At 42.7% G+C, this 18,116-nt stretch overlaps 1 protein-coding gene across 1 annotated transcript in view; it reads right to left on the bottom strand.

Moving 5' to 3' along the window:
* Positions 1–18,116, bottom strand: part of ptpn4a (protein tyrosine phosphatase non-receptor type 4a) — an 81,026-nt gene that overhangs the window by 61,609 nt on the left and 1,301 nt on the right. The window lies entirely within an intron of this gene.

Below are 18,116 nucleotides of genomic sequence, written 5' to 3'. Positions count from 1 at the left end.
TTTATACTACTCGCTACGGCAAAAATTCACACGTAATGCAGGTCAATGGTGGCCGAACGGCGTTGATAAACGCGCTAAAAAAGCGATTATGCGTCTTAATAACATGCAAAAACAGCATACGAATTGGCGTGTCATACATACGCCACTTTATGAGATCAGTCTGTCAGTCCGCCCAAATAGAAAATAGAGTGCTAAAACTAAAAAAATGTAAAACAAATATGGGAAAGAGGTTATAGGTGACACAGAGCACCCAGGACAATGTTCTGAGTATATTGGTACATGTTCGGTTTCTGAACGGAGCTCATTTGGGTATATAAAAAAAAAAAATAATAATAAAAAATTTATGACATCCTAAGTTTGAGACTTGTGTGATTTCTGCCTTTGAGAGAGAGTATCTCATGTTCACAAATATTGATTTAACTCTCCTCAGAAGAGCAACACGAACAGTGTGGAGAAATTGTACCCACCCTACATTACTGGTGACAAGACCAAGATGAGCTTCATTTAAAAATACTCCTATTAAAAAGGCAGGATTTTTGGCAACCCTTATCCTCAGGATAACCCTGTATGCCTATTCTTAGAAGCTATAGCTGTTCAGGCCGTGGTAGTCATTCACTAAGCCTATCGGAACTCGTCTCATCAGCCCATCTCGTTATTTATCTGTCTGCCATCACACTACTCAAAGCTTTTTTTCTAAGAAGCCTTGGATATTCTATCCCTGCTCTTTGCTGAGAAACAGAATTAGACCGGGGCTGACATTTCAAATGAGAGATAGGCAGCAGGTTGTTGAGGAAAGAGTACTAGGAAAAGGCTTTTATCGTCAGCCTAATCCTTTAGAGGCAATACAACAGTCATTTTCCTGGAAACTCTGCATCTCCTGCAGCTGATCTGAGCTTGACTGAAACGTGTCCATAGTATCAATGCTGTACCGTCTCCAAAAGGTCACTTGCTCAGGCACTGAAAAGAGATTAGCTTGATTTTTAACAATGTATTCTCATGGTCTCTGTGGGAAAAATTACAATACAGCCTAATCTACAGGCCTATTTTTATTACAGACACTTAAACTGAATAAATGATGAATGACACAAAAGCACATGATGATGATGAAAGATGATGATACACAAAAGTATAAAGTAAAAATATAAGCAAATGAGTGGAAAAGTAAAAGACAGTGCTTTAATTCCCTGCCTAGATGCATCCAAAGAGGTTACCTCTGGCTAGAAATGTACAGTGGGTTTATGGTAATGCAACATATGCACACACAAATTTGCATTATTACACAACTGCCTAACTCCATCCTTCACATGAGCGTCAATTGAAAGCGGAGTGGTAAATCCGCAATATCTAACAACGCTAAGAGGACGGACAAATCGCTTCTGCCTTTGGTAATATTAGGACCAAAAGTACAAACGTATACACACACAGTACAACATGCTAAAACACACGGTTGTCTCGTTCCCACCTACTGTATATCCTCATGCTCACATACAAACTCATGTACAACATCTGAAAATTAATTGCTTAGGTGCCTTAAGCACAAATGTTCACATCTGAGAGAAACCGTTTTTGCCTTTAGCACGTTGTACATAGCTGCACCTGCTGTGGCCAGTGTGTGTGTGTGTGTGTGTGTGTGTGTGTGTGTGTGTGTGTGTGTGTGTGTGTGTGTGTGTGTGTCCACGGATGGGACATACTGTAGGCCTACAGTGTCTGCTCTACTTTGCTGATGAAAGGGATTCTGCTTCATGCATAATTCAGGGAACCTGAAGCTCTGTGTGAGTTTTAGTCTATGCCACACCCCTCTCTTTCTCTCGCTCTCTCTCTCTGATATTTTGTGATGATCGCCCAATCTTTTTAAGTCAAAATGACTTCAACAGCAATCGCTAAGCAGTCTGCTTGCGACTTATTTCTACAAACCCACTGCTACGGTTCGACTTGTCTACCACGTTGCTTTTTGTGCCACATTGACATGTCAGACAGCAGCATGGTTTTGACCTGCTGCGGTACAAGCCTCAAAGTTTCTGCAGCTAGGGGGGAAACGGAGGTGTTTTTTTTTGGTTGTAAGAAACCGTGTGTGGCTAGAAGTATACTGTGAATGCTCAAGATGGAGGACCTATACATTATCCTAATATAAATCAATACATTTAACTGCAAACTGGCAGGCCCTGCTGTAACACAAGAAAATTCAACAGAAGAGAGCGATTTCAAAAAGTTGAAGTTGAAGTTTGATTGAATGTATTATAGTGCTCATGTAACAAGACGCATGTGTGTGGGAGAGGTGTTAGGGATGTCTCTGTACCGCTGGTTGTATGAAAAGGGTTAAGATGAAGAGATGGAGGTGGGTGGAACACATTGTGGTTGGTAAACAGGGCCAAAACAGGAAAGCGTGGGCCCACCTGACAATCACCTCACTGCCTGTACAATGTTTCCACGCTGTAGAAAATAAGGTTAGCTCTTGGTGAAGAAATACTGAGACAGCAATTAGTCTTTTTTTTTTTTTTTTTTGCATGTCTTGAGGTATGAAGGCAGAAATTTGCATCTGCATTAATCCCTTCCAAGGCCACAGTTTTCTTTCTACAAAATACCAAGGGGCGTCTTCATGTATTGCTGTTAGTACAGACAATAGTGCTGTGGTTTCAAAGAAATTAATATTAGCAATGTCTTTGTTGTGTACATGGTCAAAACATACATCAAACGTGTATATTTACATTATGTACAAATGGATTATCAAAACCGTTTCATTAGCCATGGAAAGGATGGAAAATTTTAGCAACTGTTATTAAGAGTTGATGTATTCTGTAGCATTTAGCATGGTTAAAATTACACTGGTAATGTACACAGACTACATGTTCTTTGTGGCGTTTATAAGGTTGCTGGTCTGGATCAGCGGAAGTACCTTTAAGGATAAAGCCGGATATCCGGCGCGTGGCTCACATGCAGGATGTCCACTCTCAGGGCTAGATTTATCAAGCCGCTTGCGCCTGTTTCCAGGCGCTAATTGGTCGCAAAGACGGACGTAACCGATGCGGGCTATTTACAAACAGGGCGCACTTGGGTAAAATCGCAGATTGTCTGCCACATGAGCGAGAACAAGTTACAGCGTTTCAATATGCCGTTCGGTAGGAGGGTCGTGGGGAAAGTGGGAGTTCCACCCAAAAGGTGGGAGGATAAGCGCAAAGTGCACCTAATTATATATTCCGTGGTATTTACAAAGACTGTCAGTAAGAGCGCGCCTCTATTCTGCGGGGGAAATTCTCCGCCTCTTTAAACCAGCCGCAATCAAGTTTCCTCGTAGACCTTTATGCCGCTGGTGAAATGGCCACAGCAATTTGAGCAAGACGAAGACATAGGCGAGGCTGAAAATATTTTTAACAGAAGAATCACACTTTGTCAGTGAACACAACATCATTTAGCGTTACAGATCAAGCAGCCATGCAATATTAGAGTTACTGGAAGAAATCAAAGATGAAATTGAATCTCCCACTCAGCGTTCACATCCCATTCCAGCAGTTGTTAAACTCCTCGCTACATTACAAATATTGGCATCAGGATCATTTCAAACAGTCATAGCATCAGCAGTGGGGATATCGCAGTCTGCACTCAGCCATATCATAGCACCAGTACCGCTTTGCTACAGCGCAATTTACGGTATAGTGGGCGGAGAAAGACGCTGATTGCCTGATGGGTGTCAGGGTTGATAAATACTACGCAAACTGTGGAAGCATAGCGTGCGCTATTACCGAACTCGCATAAACGGACGCAGCGCAAACTGCGCTAGTGTTAGTAAATCTAGCCCTCAGTGTGTTGTCGTTTATAAAAATCTCTTTGCTATGGGAAAGCAGCGGGCAAAGCAGAGAAATCGGAGGTAACCTTGCTCCTTATGACCTCATAAGGAGAAGATTCCAGATCGGCCCATCTGAGCTTTCATTTTCGCAAAGGCAGAGCAGGATACCCAGGGCTCGGTTTACACCTATCGCCATTTCTAGCCACTGGGGGACCATTGGCAGGCTGGGGGAACTCATATTAATGTTAAAAAAACTCAAAGTGAAATTTTCATGCCAGGCGACCTTTAAACAGCTCACGTAATGTGTGAACAGTTAACTTCATGTATTATTGTATGTGGCGTTTTCTTCTGCGGGGTGCAAATGTCCCACCAAAACAAGTTCCTTCCCGAGACCATTTTGCAGAGCCACTGTCGCTGCGTCCGGAGCTTTAGCGAGAGGATTGTGATCAGTGTTAAGATATGCAAAACAACACAGAAAGTTTTTTTTGGTTTTCTCCTCCTATGCTAGAATGTATCTACGGTGTGGCCAGACCTTACTCCACAGCGCTATGGAGATAGGTCTGGCAATGCGAGATTATAAAGGTTATGTATGTAGGCCAGTACAGGTTATGTATTTGTGGTGGTGTTACCAAACAGATGGCATTTCGTGTGCAGCATTGACCTGGTATACCGCAAACTCAAACCGGGTTTCAAAAACATGGTTTAAACAGTGCATGATTTAGCCTGTTCTGCATTAATCTGATTTTACAAAAGAAGATTAGTGCAACCCCAGACCTAAGTGAGGGCTTAAATGAACCAATGAAACAGATTCAACTTCAGAGTAATGCTGTTATATAGTGGAATACTAGTAATGCTGTCGAGAATAGAAATGTGAGCAGGCACTGAGAGCCACCAAGCACGAGAAACACAGCACACTGACTTTGCCTGACTTTGCCTTTTCTGTGTTGTTGTTTGGGTTATGGTCGTTGTAATTGACTCAATGTCATTGCAAATGAGGGCCTCCCCTCAATGATCTCTCGAGTATAAATAAAGGTTGAATGAATTGATGTTGTGATGTTGGTGGAGGTGGAGTAACATTTATAAGTGCACTGTTTATGCATGTCTTTTAGCTATTGTTTTTACTAAAAATGTAAATAGGGCTGGGCAATATATCGCTATTATATTGATACATGAGGCTCGACATCGTCTTAAATTTTGGATATCGTAATATGGCATAATTGTCTTTTCCTGGTTATAAAGGCTACATTACAGCAAAGTCAGTCATTTTCTGAACTTACCAGAATGTTCTAGCAGTTCTATTATTTGCCGTTACCCACTTAGTCATTTTATCCACATTACTGATGATTTATTTTATCAAACATTTCATTGTGTAAATATTTTGTGAAAGCACCAATTGTCAACCCTACAATATCGCCGCAAAAGCTACGAACAGGCATGTTGTGAACGGGCACTGCACTAGTAATCTAAAATCCCTCTAAATGCTTTTGTTAGGTCACCTTGCTCCTATTGAACACGGGCACAATGGCATGCCATTCATTTCCAACCAGCACACACAGCTAAGTGTTTCTAGAATTGTATTGATGTTGGAGTTGATCAATGAACGAAGGTGCTTTTGTTACGCTCGTGTAGCTATGACAATTTATCAACTCCTCTGAAAATCAATACACTGCAATTGTATTGAAACGCGACCATCATATACCAAGATATTTACTATCGAAATAAGTGCCGGTCTTCAACTGCAAGCATCTAAAATTGGCCCAACAACGGCCTGTAGAAGAGACCTAACAAACTAAAGTAAAATTGTTGCCGCTGCTCACAGTAATAGCTTAGCCAGTCTTATTCAGTTGCTAGGTTAATGCTTGACCAAGAGGTGCTCAAATATGCACAGATTCATAGTCCTGTAATTAATGTGTCATAGATTAAAGTGTCCCAGGAAATGTCATGTATTGTCCTCTTGCTAGGAGCTTCCATGATGGCATAGAGGCAGAGAGAGAGGCAGAGAGAGAGAGAGAGAGAGAGAGAGAGAGAGAGAGAGAGAGAGCAGCCGTGAGTCAGCCAGAGCCAGCCCCCTGCCTCATGCTGAAATCAGAGAAACCACAAGAATGTAACAGCTTCTGTTATTATCCCTCCCTGCTGCCTGGCTGCCTGATAGCCTGCCCCAGAAAAAGCAGCGAGGCAGCCCGTTTCTCCCTCGCTCACAAACTCACACACACAATCCTGTTCTCATCTCTGACACACGCACGCACACTCTGATTCTCTCAGGGTATGGTTGTCCACTTTGCGCGCTTTCTTTCAGAACACATACACACACACTTTACTATAAACACACACACATACACACACAGGACCTGACAGTGCAAAATCCAGTAGACTGCAATTTGTTTTTCCAACTGAGAATTGCTGCAAACCCAGGGCTGTCATACACTTAGAAACATCTAGACCAATGGCCACAGAAAAAAAACCAAGCTGATACAGGACATAACTAGCCAGCAAGACACACAGTAAAATAGATCAATAAACTGAAAGACTGACTCATTGATAGACTGTTCAATATATGGAGATTCAGCAAATTGTGTTACTGATCAAGTCAAGCCAATGCTAAATAGACACTACAACATGTAAAACGGTTACCAGTTACTTGACAATACATTGTTCCTATATCGTCTTTTTGATATAGAACGTCCTGAGTTAAATCATATAGAGACATAGGTAAAACAGTTTAAAGTTCGGTTTAATGTAGTGGAAATGACTAAATATAGAATTTGAGATTTAAACATGACAAAATAAACCCACAGTAGTGGTACCGTACATTCATTATACTGTTTTCATATGAAGGACGCTTTTGTCCAAAGCAACGCTCAATAAGTGCATTCAACAAGAGCTTCTTTCGTCAAAAAGAAGCTGCAGAAAGTGTGTGATGTTGACTGCACGTACGTACGAAGGTTGACTCGGCCGCTCCTCAGAAAAATGTTTTGGTGACAAGTGTCCTGTAAATACACGTATTTTTTGGATGGTTTCATGCCCCCATGTGCAAGCACTTAATTACATATCACACAATGGGGGGGGGGTTGTCCCTTTTTATCCTCAATGTACGAAAATCCACATTTTAAATACTCCGGGGTCATATTTGCGCTTCGCCATCTTGCCTCCGAACATCAACACAAACTTTACGTGAGCGCTCCGGTGCTGGACTGCTGCGCGTCAAAATATTCTTTTCAAAATAAAAGACTGTCCGAAATCAGATGCGCATTAAGTATTATTTATTTAATTATTTATTGACACAACCTTTCCCAAAATGGGTCCGCGACCCACATTTTAGTTACAGTGTGTCTATACATGGTTGCTAAATGCAACTAAAAAGGGTTCTTGTGAAAAAGTTAGCTTGAGGAAAGGAACATCCCCATCATCCTCCCAGCCCTCAGGCTGTAAGGTAAAGTTGAGAAAGGTTAGGCCAATATGTCAACAAAAGAGCAAAGAGAGATATATGGGATTTTCTGTGTGTGTGTGTGTGTGTGTGTGTGTGTGTGTGTGTGTGTGTGTGTGTGTGTGTGTGTGTGTGTGTGTGTGTGTGTGTGTGTGTGTTGAGTACTAGCTAGGATGGGAGTGTAGATTAGATACTAATATTCAGCAGCCTTGAAAACATAGGCCATGGTTGTCAGATTCAGCTCCATCCCAGCTATGGCATGTAACCTGACTGTGGGACACAAGTGGGGTTTCCTTTACTTAAAAGTCAAAGAATATAGTATAACCTCTGGAAATGTCCAGAATCCAGTCTATTGGAAAGGATTCATATTCATTTAAATGTGTCTGTGTAGCAGGTCGGCCGATATGTACACTATAGTTAGTTAAGTTTCTCTTCAACCTCAGAAGTGTGTGTGTGTGTGTGTGTGTGTGTGTGTGTGTGTGTGTGTGTGTGTTTGTTCGTTCCACGGTCACAGGGGTGGACACTCCCTCAAAAAATGCCCATCAGCCTTTGTAACAAGATATCTTTATGCGTGCTGTCGATCCTTTCCCTCTTACTCTCTTCCCTGTATCATCTCACATGCCCAGTGATGACACTTGCAGCCCGCCCCCCCCCCCCCACACACACACCCACCTCCATTCGGCGCACATCGGTTGACTAAAACGGAGAGAATTACCGTATAGAGAGACAGAAACTACAAACACCTTTGTCTTGAACAAGCTGGTCTACTGGTGTTGGACTACTAGAATCCCCAGACCAGTAAAGCTAAAAAGAAAGAGAGGAGGAGGGATGGGTAGAAAACAAGCTTGACAGTGGAGACATTGGAAGCAGTATGAAATATAAAAAGAGTCCTGTGTTGTTATGCGCTTGTTGGAGTTGGAATATGGAACGCCTTTGCACTTCCTCCACACATCTCCAAGCAAAACAAGCAGCGGATGAACCAGGTTTTACCACGTAAACTGTTGATGTTCCAGATATAACCCTGTCAAGTGTCACACAAAAACACACTGCCCGTCTGGAAAAAGAGGACAGGAAACTAAAGATTTAGGGGCCGTCCACACGGAAACGCTTTCTGGCGCCGACGCGCATGTTTCGGGCTGATCGTCCAAACGAATCCTGTCAACGGGCTGATCGGCCAAAACGAATCCTGTCAACGCATTGTCTTAGGACACACAGGATCTGGTTAAACTCTGGAAAACTGGGTTTTTCTTTAACCCCAACTGGTCACATCTCAACCTGAGATCAAAAACAATGAAGCCTTGCTAATTCTCATTGGGGGGGGGGGGCGGGGGCACGGCAGAATAAGGAGACGAGCGCAATCCATTTTTGGCTCTAACCCACTGTTCTTAAGCAACTGTGTCCTTTGACCTCCTGAGGTATTCAAGGCTCTTTAAGCAGCTGTTTCAAAAAGGCAGACCTGAGGATCTGAAGCTGACACACACACACACACACACGCACGCACGCTCTAAGCTCAGGTTGCACAAGCAGCAGGTTATAAAAGGCCACATGGCAATAGGTCCACAACTCTTCGCTGAGCAAATTACAATACACCTTTAGCAAATGGTGCGTGTGTGTGTGTGTGTGTGTGTGTAAATGCTAGGGCTGGGAATCGTTCAAAAACGTTCAACACCAATACAAGTACTGGCGCAGCACATTCGATACCGGTTCCTGAACATTACTTTTTTATGTTTTCGATACCCATTTCATAAAATCCATTTTTAAAAACAAAACAACTTACAGTATTACGGCACAAATCTTGTTTTCAGCTCCTTTACACGTTCACGTGACACACACTGTAGCCCCTCAAAATACAACAACACACCCACGTGAGCCCCATCCCTGCGCATAAGGTAGTGTTTTTCCTGCGTGCCTCTACGACGTGTAATGTTAGACAGCTAATCACGAGCATTAGTAGATCTTGGTACAAGCATGCTGCATGCTTATTGGCTCACTGACGCTGATGAGCATTACTCCAGGTACTGAAATTTTGTATTGAATGACAAGGCATTTTTTAGATACTCGATAGTACTATGGAGGCTATTCTGTCAGGTCCTAAAAAGTATCTAAATTCGGTACCCAGCCCTAGTAAATGGTGCTTGGAGGGCATGTGTTGCTTGCTGTGTATATGCATTTTTGGGGAATAGTGGGAAGGATGCTAGTGTAGGAAAGGACAAGCCATAACACGCACTGGAGCATAACTCTTGAGTAAAGAGATAGGAGGCAGCTGTACTCACATACCTGAGGAGTGTGAAGGTGGGGGTTGGGGCTGCAGTGGAGAGGAGTCCTCTCTTTCGGATGACAAAATGTTTAGGTATGATCATTCAGTGGTCACTCTATAATGATATGACATGGAGCAGTGGTGGTCAGGAAGCACTGATCTCATCATAGTCTTCCATCCATTTTGACTCTAGCCTCAGCCGGAGGGCCGTTTGCATCTGAAAGACTTGCTCTGGTTTTAGACACTTGACCAATGTTGTGTCCCCACTGTATGGTACGGCTCTGCACGACTCCACTCGCTGGTTTTTGGTACCATCTCTTTTCTCTTTTTCTTTTTCCACTGCGGACAAATCACTGTGGGAGGGATTCCTCAGCTGATCGCCATAGCGACGCCTCGTGAAACTGCCATGACATTGTCTTCAACGTGACACTCGCTGAATCCTTTCCACTGGCAACTACACAGAGGAATGGCTGCACTTCGCTATTGACGGTAGCTTGGCTACTTAATTAATCTGGCTATGTAATTTGTGCAGGGTGTCCCGTGTTACACTAGTGACGATTCCCTCTGACCAATCAGTGGTCTGCAGGGCTTTAACTCGACTACTCTACGGGACTCCTGCTACTCTGTGCTGCGACTCTGCTGTAGGCTATGGAGCGGAGTAGACACTTTCGCTTGACAATAATTGTAGCTAGAGCCGGAACAATTCTAAATGTTGCTGTACAATTCATCGTCTCAGAAGTAATTGTGATTAACAATATAATTGTCTCTTTCAGTCAAATTGAAGAATATTTATTTATTTATTACTTTTACAACAAATCTTATTGGTTATGTCACTTTTATGTGAACCAGATAATATAATAACACAAGTACACAGCCTATTATGTAAACTACGTCTCTTTATTATCATACATTTTTTCTAACTGTATCCCCCCCCTTGTCATTTTTGTTGCTATTAAGGTGTATAGGGGTCAAGTGCCAGCAACTAACAATTGAAATAATAATAAAAAATGTGTAGTCCTCCAAAAACAAAAAAGGTGAAGGTTGGTGATAGTTATTTAATCAGCGAGTTTGTCAGGCAGATTAGCTCAACAGTCTGACCAATCATTACTTCCAGTATAATTACAATTTGGCATATCTAAACAAAATCAGCAATTACCATCAACAGTCATACCCCTTAGCACCTTAGCTAATGGTTAAAAAAAAAAAAAGAAACCATGATTATGTAAAAAAAAAAAAAATAAACTGACAATTATGTAATAATTGTTACAGGCCTAATTGTCCGTGGTATGTATACAGCTTTTTTTTTTATTTTATTTTTTTTACTTTTACCAATATAGCCATTCATATATTCCATCCACCCATTGATACCACTCAGTTACCCCTGTCCCCTGCCGTTTGCACACCTGTCCATCCACCCTTGTCTCCTATCAATCAGTTTATCTGAAGGCCATCTCTGCATCTATCCATATCATCTCCAGTGAGCTCATGTTAATCCTTTAATGTCTTTATGGTACGCTGTCTTAATCCAACCTCTGCAAGGCTAGCTAAGTCTACCTCACAGCCCCCGAACTACAACCTAGCTAGCTTCATCTCCTGGCTCTGTTGGCATAATCTAGCCATGCATTTTCCAGAAACTGGGTTGGAACACATGAGTGACTCATAATAGGGCAGATACCGATGATGAATTACTACAGATATCTAGAGCCATTCTTTATGTTGCCAAGGCCTAAAGGGTTGTGGGCTAGTGGAGTAAAACCTCAATCTCTCTTACTAAATCAGAACGTTTGCAGTCATTTTGTAGAAAAAAAAAATTACCCCAATGGTCTTCAGAAAAATACAACAGACAGCAATACTCCACGGGGGGGTATAAGTAGATTAAAAAGATAGAGAGATCTCCAAGAGTCTGTAGAGTAAATTTGTAATGTGATATGCACTACAAGTAACTAAGCAATTTGTTTCACTCTCAGGGACAAATAATGTGTGCTTAAAAGGTCCCATGGCATGAAATTTCACTTTATGAGGTTTTTTAACATTAATATGAGTTCCCCCAGCCTGCCTATGGTCCCCCAGTGGCTAGAAATGGCGATAGGTGTAAACCGAGCCCTGGGTATCCTGCTCTGCCTTTGAGAAAATGAAAGCTCAGATGGGCCGATCTGGAATCTTCTCCTTATGAGGTCATAAGGAGCAAGGTTACCTCCTCTTTCTCTGCTTTGCCCACCCAGAGAATGTGGCCCACCCATGAGAGAGAGAGACATCATGGCTTTCAAACGAGCAAAGTGGCAGTTGGTCAAGGTCACACCCCCAACCTTCACCTTGCCCCCCCCCCCCTCCTCCTCAATAGCTACAGACACAGAAATGGCACATACTAAGGAAAGCTCATTGTGGGACTGGCTCTAGTGGCTGTAATTCTACACCAAGGCTGAATTTCGGGAAAGAGACTTCAGATACAGTATTAGGGGACCACTAAGGTATATATAAAAGCATCCAAAGAGCACCATGTCATGGGACCTTTAATAGAGGGTTAGTGATTTGTTACAGCTATTACAGCAATATGGAATCACGAGACCTGATTTCTACTACACTTCAGATATTGTGTGTACATATAGTCACAATTCTCTCTGGTGTTCGGTGAACCTGAATGTAACTGATGGTTTCAAAGCATGTATTTATTTATATACATACATATACACACACATAGACATATACACATATATATATACACATATACATATATACATACATATATACATACGTGTGTGTGTGTGTGTGTGTGTGTGTGTGTGTGTGTGTGTGTGTGTGTGTGTGTGTGTGTGTGTGTGTGTGTGTGGGGAAGTAGCGGGTCTGTATTTAGCTACTCTCTCTGGATGGTTAACATGAGGTTTCAGCTGATCAAAACTGAGAACATAATATACAGTTTCATCTGATTAGTTATGCATGTTCCAGATACTGCAACACTGGGCAGAGAGAGAGAGAAAAAAAATGGAAGAGGTGACCCTGATTTGATAAAAATATGCCTAAAATGACATTTTAAAATGGAAAAAGGAGAGCTACAACCACAACAAACTCACATTCTATGAAAAAGGTACTACTGGGTGACCACAGAAATGACATACTCGCAGGACTCCTTAGAACATTCTTATGTAAGCATGAAGAATCACTGTGATCTATATGACAACACTACCACTGTCCAACTATGAAAAAACTTTGCTTCCTCCTAAATAAAAGAAAAGGCTACTTCCCTGCTAGAACTCAACCCATCTACACCATATTTACTAGGCCACTGTTATTTTTGCCTGAGCGTTCACAGGCAGAAAATAATTATTTTTAGTCAGGGCTTAAAATTTACAAACGTAAACATGACCGATGCATCCTAATGACATTATTCTTTACTAATAATCACAACTCATTAATATGGCACTACTTGCTTTTCATTTTGGGACTCTAGATCTGTCAAGGCACCTTCGTCCTGACATTCTGTAGCTGTGGTATCTTGCACTGAATAAACACAGCTGTGTTTGGGGCTTGGGAGATGATTTTGCTAAAGAGTTGTGCCATGTCCGCCCCAGCAACAGACCACTAACTAGCTGCCTTTCTGGGCGCTATCTGGCTGGGTGTTTATGTGAATGGAAGGCTGTTTGGCTGGTTCTCCTAAGGACTGCCAGTCAGACTGAAAGCACTGGTCGATCAGGACAACGACGGTGATCTGAGGATGCTACCAGCCTGTGCCACGTTAGGCAAAATTGTATTTATGCCGACTTGTGCCAAATTAGGCATATTTGTAAATGTATGCCGACTATTTTGCCTCCCATTTCAGAGTGACTTATTGGCAGTAATGTCCCGTCATGCAATTACTGATGCAAGATGCACAGCATTCAAGAAACGAGATGACACAAAATCACCAGTAACTTGGCAACAGTCGGGTCGGTGTGCAGCCACTGTAAACTGAAATGGATGAACTCTGTCTATCAGTGGCTCTGCTTACTGCGCTTCCCAACTGCAAATAGGACTGTGAGCTTTCCAAAGGGTTATAATAGAATGGGCATGCAGCTGGTCCTCTTGGTTAAACATGAACAGGCTGCTCTTTGACAGGGCTGTCACAACAGTCAGCATAGGTCACAGCGAGCCTGGTCCCACTCAAATAAAGAGGAGGATCTTAAAAAGGCTAGTACCACTCAATTTGAAACATGCACAAGTGTGCGGTCTTCATAATCAAGTCATCAGTTTGTGTAGGGGGTGATAAAAAGGAACTTGGTAGCCCTGCACAGACAACTAATAAAAACACTACATTATGGTGACACAAGTGAAAGTCAATTACTAATGCAAACTTTTTATTTTTTTTTATTTTTTTATTAAACATGACAAAATGGCTACCATCATTATGAGAAGGCGATGGAAATGGATTGGACATGTAATACATAGAGAGCAAGAAAACATCAGGCAAACTGCCCTTCACTGGACACCAGATGGCAAACGTAAAAGAGGCCGACCCAAGAATATCTGACGCAGGACGGTGGAGGGGGAGCTGAAGACCCTATGTCACACGTGGGGCTCTATAAAGACACTGGCCCAAAACAGACAAGAGTGGAAATCCTTTGTTGTTGCCCTACATGCCAACAGACATAATGGGCAGTAAGTAAGTAACTTTTTTTCATAGCTCTTCTGGCAATGGATCCAAGCCTACCAATGCAAGATACGCAATTACTAGCATCTTTGAAGCCTGATAATGTATCTTGCCTGCAGCACCCTGCCAGCCGCCTTCTTACCAACACTGTCAGTTAGCGCCAATAGTGAGCTGTCAGCACTACTGAGCACCATGCTGAAAGGTAGGGTGTGTCTTTCCAACGTGGAGACTAACCAGACCTAAGGTGTCAGACAAAGATAGGGAAAAAGGAAGAGTCAAATTAAAACTCACAGCAAAGAGGGGATAAGCGGGCGAGAAAGGCGTAAGTGGTGGAAAGACAGAGAGTCAGAGAGACAGAAACTGAAGCTCAGGGTGCATAAAGATGACATCCGCCTGGACTGACACAATTATGAGACTAAAACAGAAATGCAGCATTAAAACATCTTACCTAAGGAAATGGTATTTCCCTAGTAAACATTGACTTCTTGTATGAAACGGAGGATCTTTGGGCACATAACGTCCTACACATTTTGTAACGTTCTGTGCTCCGAGCCCTTCCCACATTGCATACACATCTCAGCTGTACCGACAAGAACAATGATTGACCTTTGACTACTTTGCTATGTGAGCTGGTTTATGATGTTTAACCAGGAGGCTGACCTCTTTATGCATCTTCTCTACAGGCACCAGCCAAACCTGTGGAGACACATCTGTAAAAATGGCATGATGATAAATTGGTGGTGAGAGGTCTAAGGACATCAAAGTGGACATTAATTTGCTGCACCTCCCAGCTTACCACATTAACGCTAATGAAAGAGCCTAATGCTCGCACCACCTACCAAAGTATTGAAGATATTATAGTGGGAGCAGTAAAACTGAATTAGTCAACAATATTCCTCATTTAATATAGCTTCTTCAGTTCTAGTTGAAACAACAGAAATATCATCAAGTTGGATAAAATAAGAAATTCCTCGCACAACTCAAGGTAGCCTAATTTTTGCCCTTGTTGTCAAGCGACAGGCAATGTTGACCAACAGATTTTCAAACTGTTGTGGAAATAGTACAGGCCTGCCAGCTTTGCCCCAAGACTGAGAATAATTTTGACTAAAGTGAGGCCTTTGGCAGAAATGATTAGTCAACCTCTGATTCTAACAATAAGCAGAAATGACTAAGAATTGTTGAAAATAAAGGTACGGGTAAATTACAGTTTGCTCTTGCACCACGTCCACATTTAAATTTAAGCAATTTGCTTTAGGATCGGACTATACTACTTAACTCCCGATTTGATCCCATGGGATCCCCCTGTCCTTTACTAAACTTAGCACAAAAAGTAAGGAAATTTGTGTTTGGTAGATTATTTCTCTGTGGTAACAATGCTTTTTGGCAATAAATCTTATACCGTTGGAAAGCCTGTTTAGTTCCCTTTCAAATGGTGCCCCATTTGTAAGGAACATGCATTTGTGGGATGAGCAGCAGCGCTGAGTATGTGGGTTGCGCCCCTGAAAAATTTGCCAAATCTTCTTTGCCAGTGCCGAACAGCTTATTCTGCCATTGACTCGCTTGGTGTTTGGTGGATTGGATGATTCTGCCTACGGCAGTTGGGTCATAGGGTCAAAGTGTGGAGAAGACGCGGAGAACGCTATGCTGATTGCTGCACCGATAAAGTTAACACCTTCTGGTGTGATGGTGTGGGGCGGCATCTCCCTCACTGGAAAAACGAGGCTTGTCATCATTGGAGGCAATCTCAATGCAGAGAGATATAGAGAGGAGATTCTGCAACCAGTGGCAATCCCATATCTCCACAGTCTGGGACTGAACTCTATCCTCCAAGATGACAACGCTCGCCCCCACAGGGCAGGGTTTATCAGAGACTACCTCCAGAATGTGGGAGTGGAGAGGATGGAATGGCCTGCTAGCAGTCCTGACCTCAACCCCATTGAACACTTGTGGGATCAGCTTGGGTGTGCTGTTCATGCCAGAGTGACCAACACAACCACGTTGGCTGACTTGCGACAAATGCTGGTTGAAGAATGGGATGCCATCCCACAGCAGTGTGTGACCAGGCTGGTGACCAGCATGTGGAGGAGGTGCCAGGCTGTTGTGGCTGTGTATGGTTCTTCCACACGCTACTAAGGCTCCTGTTTGTGAAATGAATAAATTGTTAAATTGCCAATATGTCTTGTTTCTTCAAACTTCAATCATCCAATCCACCAAACAAGTCAATGGCAGAATAAGCTGTTTGGCACTGGCAGAGAAGATTTGACCAATTTTTCATGGGCTAAACCCACATACTCAGCGCTTACATGTTCCTTACAAATGGGACACCATTTGAAAGAGAACGAAACAGGCTTTCCAACGGTGTAAGATTTATTGCCAAAAAGCATTGTTACCACAGAGAAATAATAATACCAAACACAAAATTTCCTTACTTTTTGTGCTAAGTTTAAGCATGTGCAGACTAACCCCACTACCCCTGCCACACCTGTGCCTCCTCCATCTTCCAGTATCCATATGCTCTCCTCACTACTTCCTCTCCCTTTTTACTATCTGTTCTCCCTCTAACTCACACACTCTCTCACACACTCTCTCCTCTTCACACTCTCTCTCACACTCTCTCACACTCTCTCACACTCTCTCCACACTCTCTCACACTCTCTCACACACACACACACACACACACACACACACACACACACACACACACACACACACACACACACACACACACACACACACACACACACACACACACACACACACACACACACACACACACACACACACACACACACACACACACACACACACACACACACACACACACACACACACACACACAAACAACAAACACAACACACACACACACACACACGGTTCAGGTGCGCTTCTCAAGTAAACCAGGGCCATTGCCACAGGCAATTTATTCCTCACCAGCTGAGTCCATCCACTCTTAAAACTCAAGGCTTCTTCGGGTTTGGAGGAGAGCAAAAGCAAAGAAATGTAGTTCAATCCAGGATTCTCCTCAGCACACCATTTAGGAGTTTATATTAGTAAATAAAAATGGTTAGACTGCACGTAACAAAATCCATGAAAATAACCTTTGCTCAGCCTTATTTTGTCATGTTTAAGTGCCCACTGCACAGCCTCCAATCACACTGTATGTTTCAGCTATCAGATATGGAATACGTGAGATTGTGACTTTAAAGAAACCTGGATGCCTAACTCTCATCTTTACACTTTCAAAGCTAAAAATATCTCTGTTGCAAAATAATACTTACTACCACAGATTTAATATGGTGGCAATCAACAGCCTAGAACGGTGTCCTAAATAAAACAATGTGTAACATTCAGGCCTAATTCCCAAGATAAGTAGTTCAGCAACATCAGCCTCAGACAAGGATTCCCAAACATATTCAGGTTAATTCCAACATAGGTCAAAGACACCCATTTTTTTTGGGACCCCCAACTGCTAAAGCTTTTGTTTGTATGGATTCTTTCAGAAATGGATACTGTGGAAAAGCTATTGTCAAAGCAATTGCCACTTTATCTTTTATTTAAAAAAAAAAAAAGGCTATATGTCATGTGGGCTGAGGGTGTGGGGGTTAATGGTGCCCCCTTCACAGATCCCCTGAGGACCCTGGGACACTGGGACACTTGGAACACTGAACCCAGCTACTGGAGTTCATTCACAATTCGTCTATGCTGCCCCTAACTGAGATCCCATTCAGAACCAAATGTGACTCTTAAGCTAAGACTCTTTAGATAGAGAACGAGGCAAGAAAGAGCCAAGGAGGGAGAGATCGAGGCTAGACAAACACGACAGAGCAGGGTCCATATGATCTCAGCAGCGGCAGCAGACTGTCAAGCAGCAGGCAGCAGAGGAACCGACGGCGACCCAAAAGATGTGGCATGGATGCTGGAGGATTACGTCATCGAAAGAAAAAGGAGGACGCCTCATCACAGTAAACACTCACTCACATCACATCTATTACTTAACACCACCCAGTTAACAGCTTTTCGGTCAGCAGACATG

This window comes from Perca fluviatilis, chromosome 12, assembly GCF_010015445.1.
Source record: "Perca fluviatilis chromosome 12, GENO_Pfluv_1.0, whole genome shotgun sequence".
Classification (NCBI taxonomy): domain Eukaryota; kingdom Metazoa; phylum Chordata; class Actinopteri; order Perciformes; family Percidae; genus Perca; species Perca fluviatilis.
Note: the sequence above shows the minus strand (reverse complement) of the source record. Positions and strands in the feature narration are given on the sequence as shown.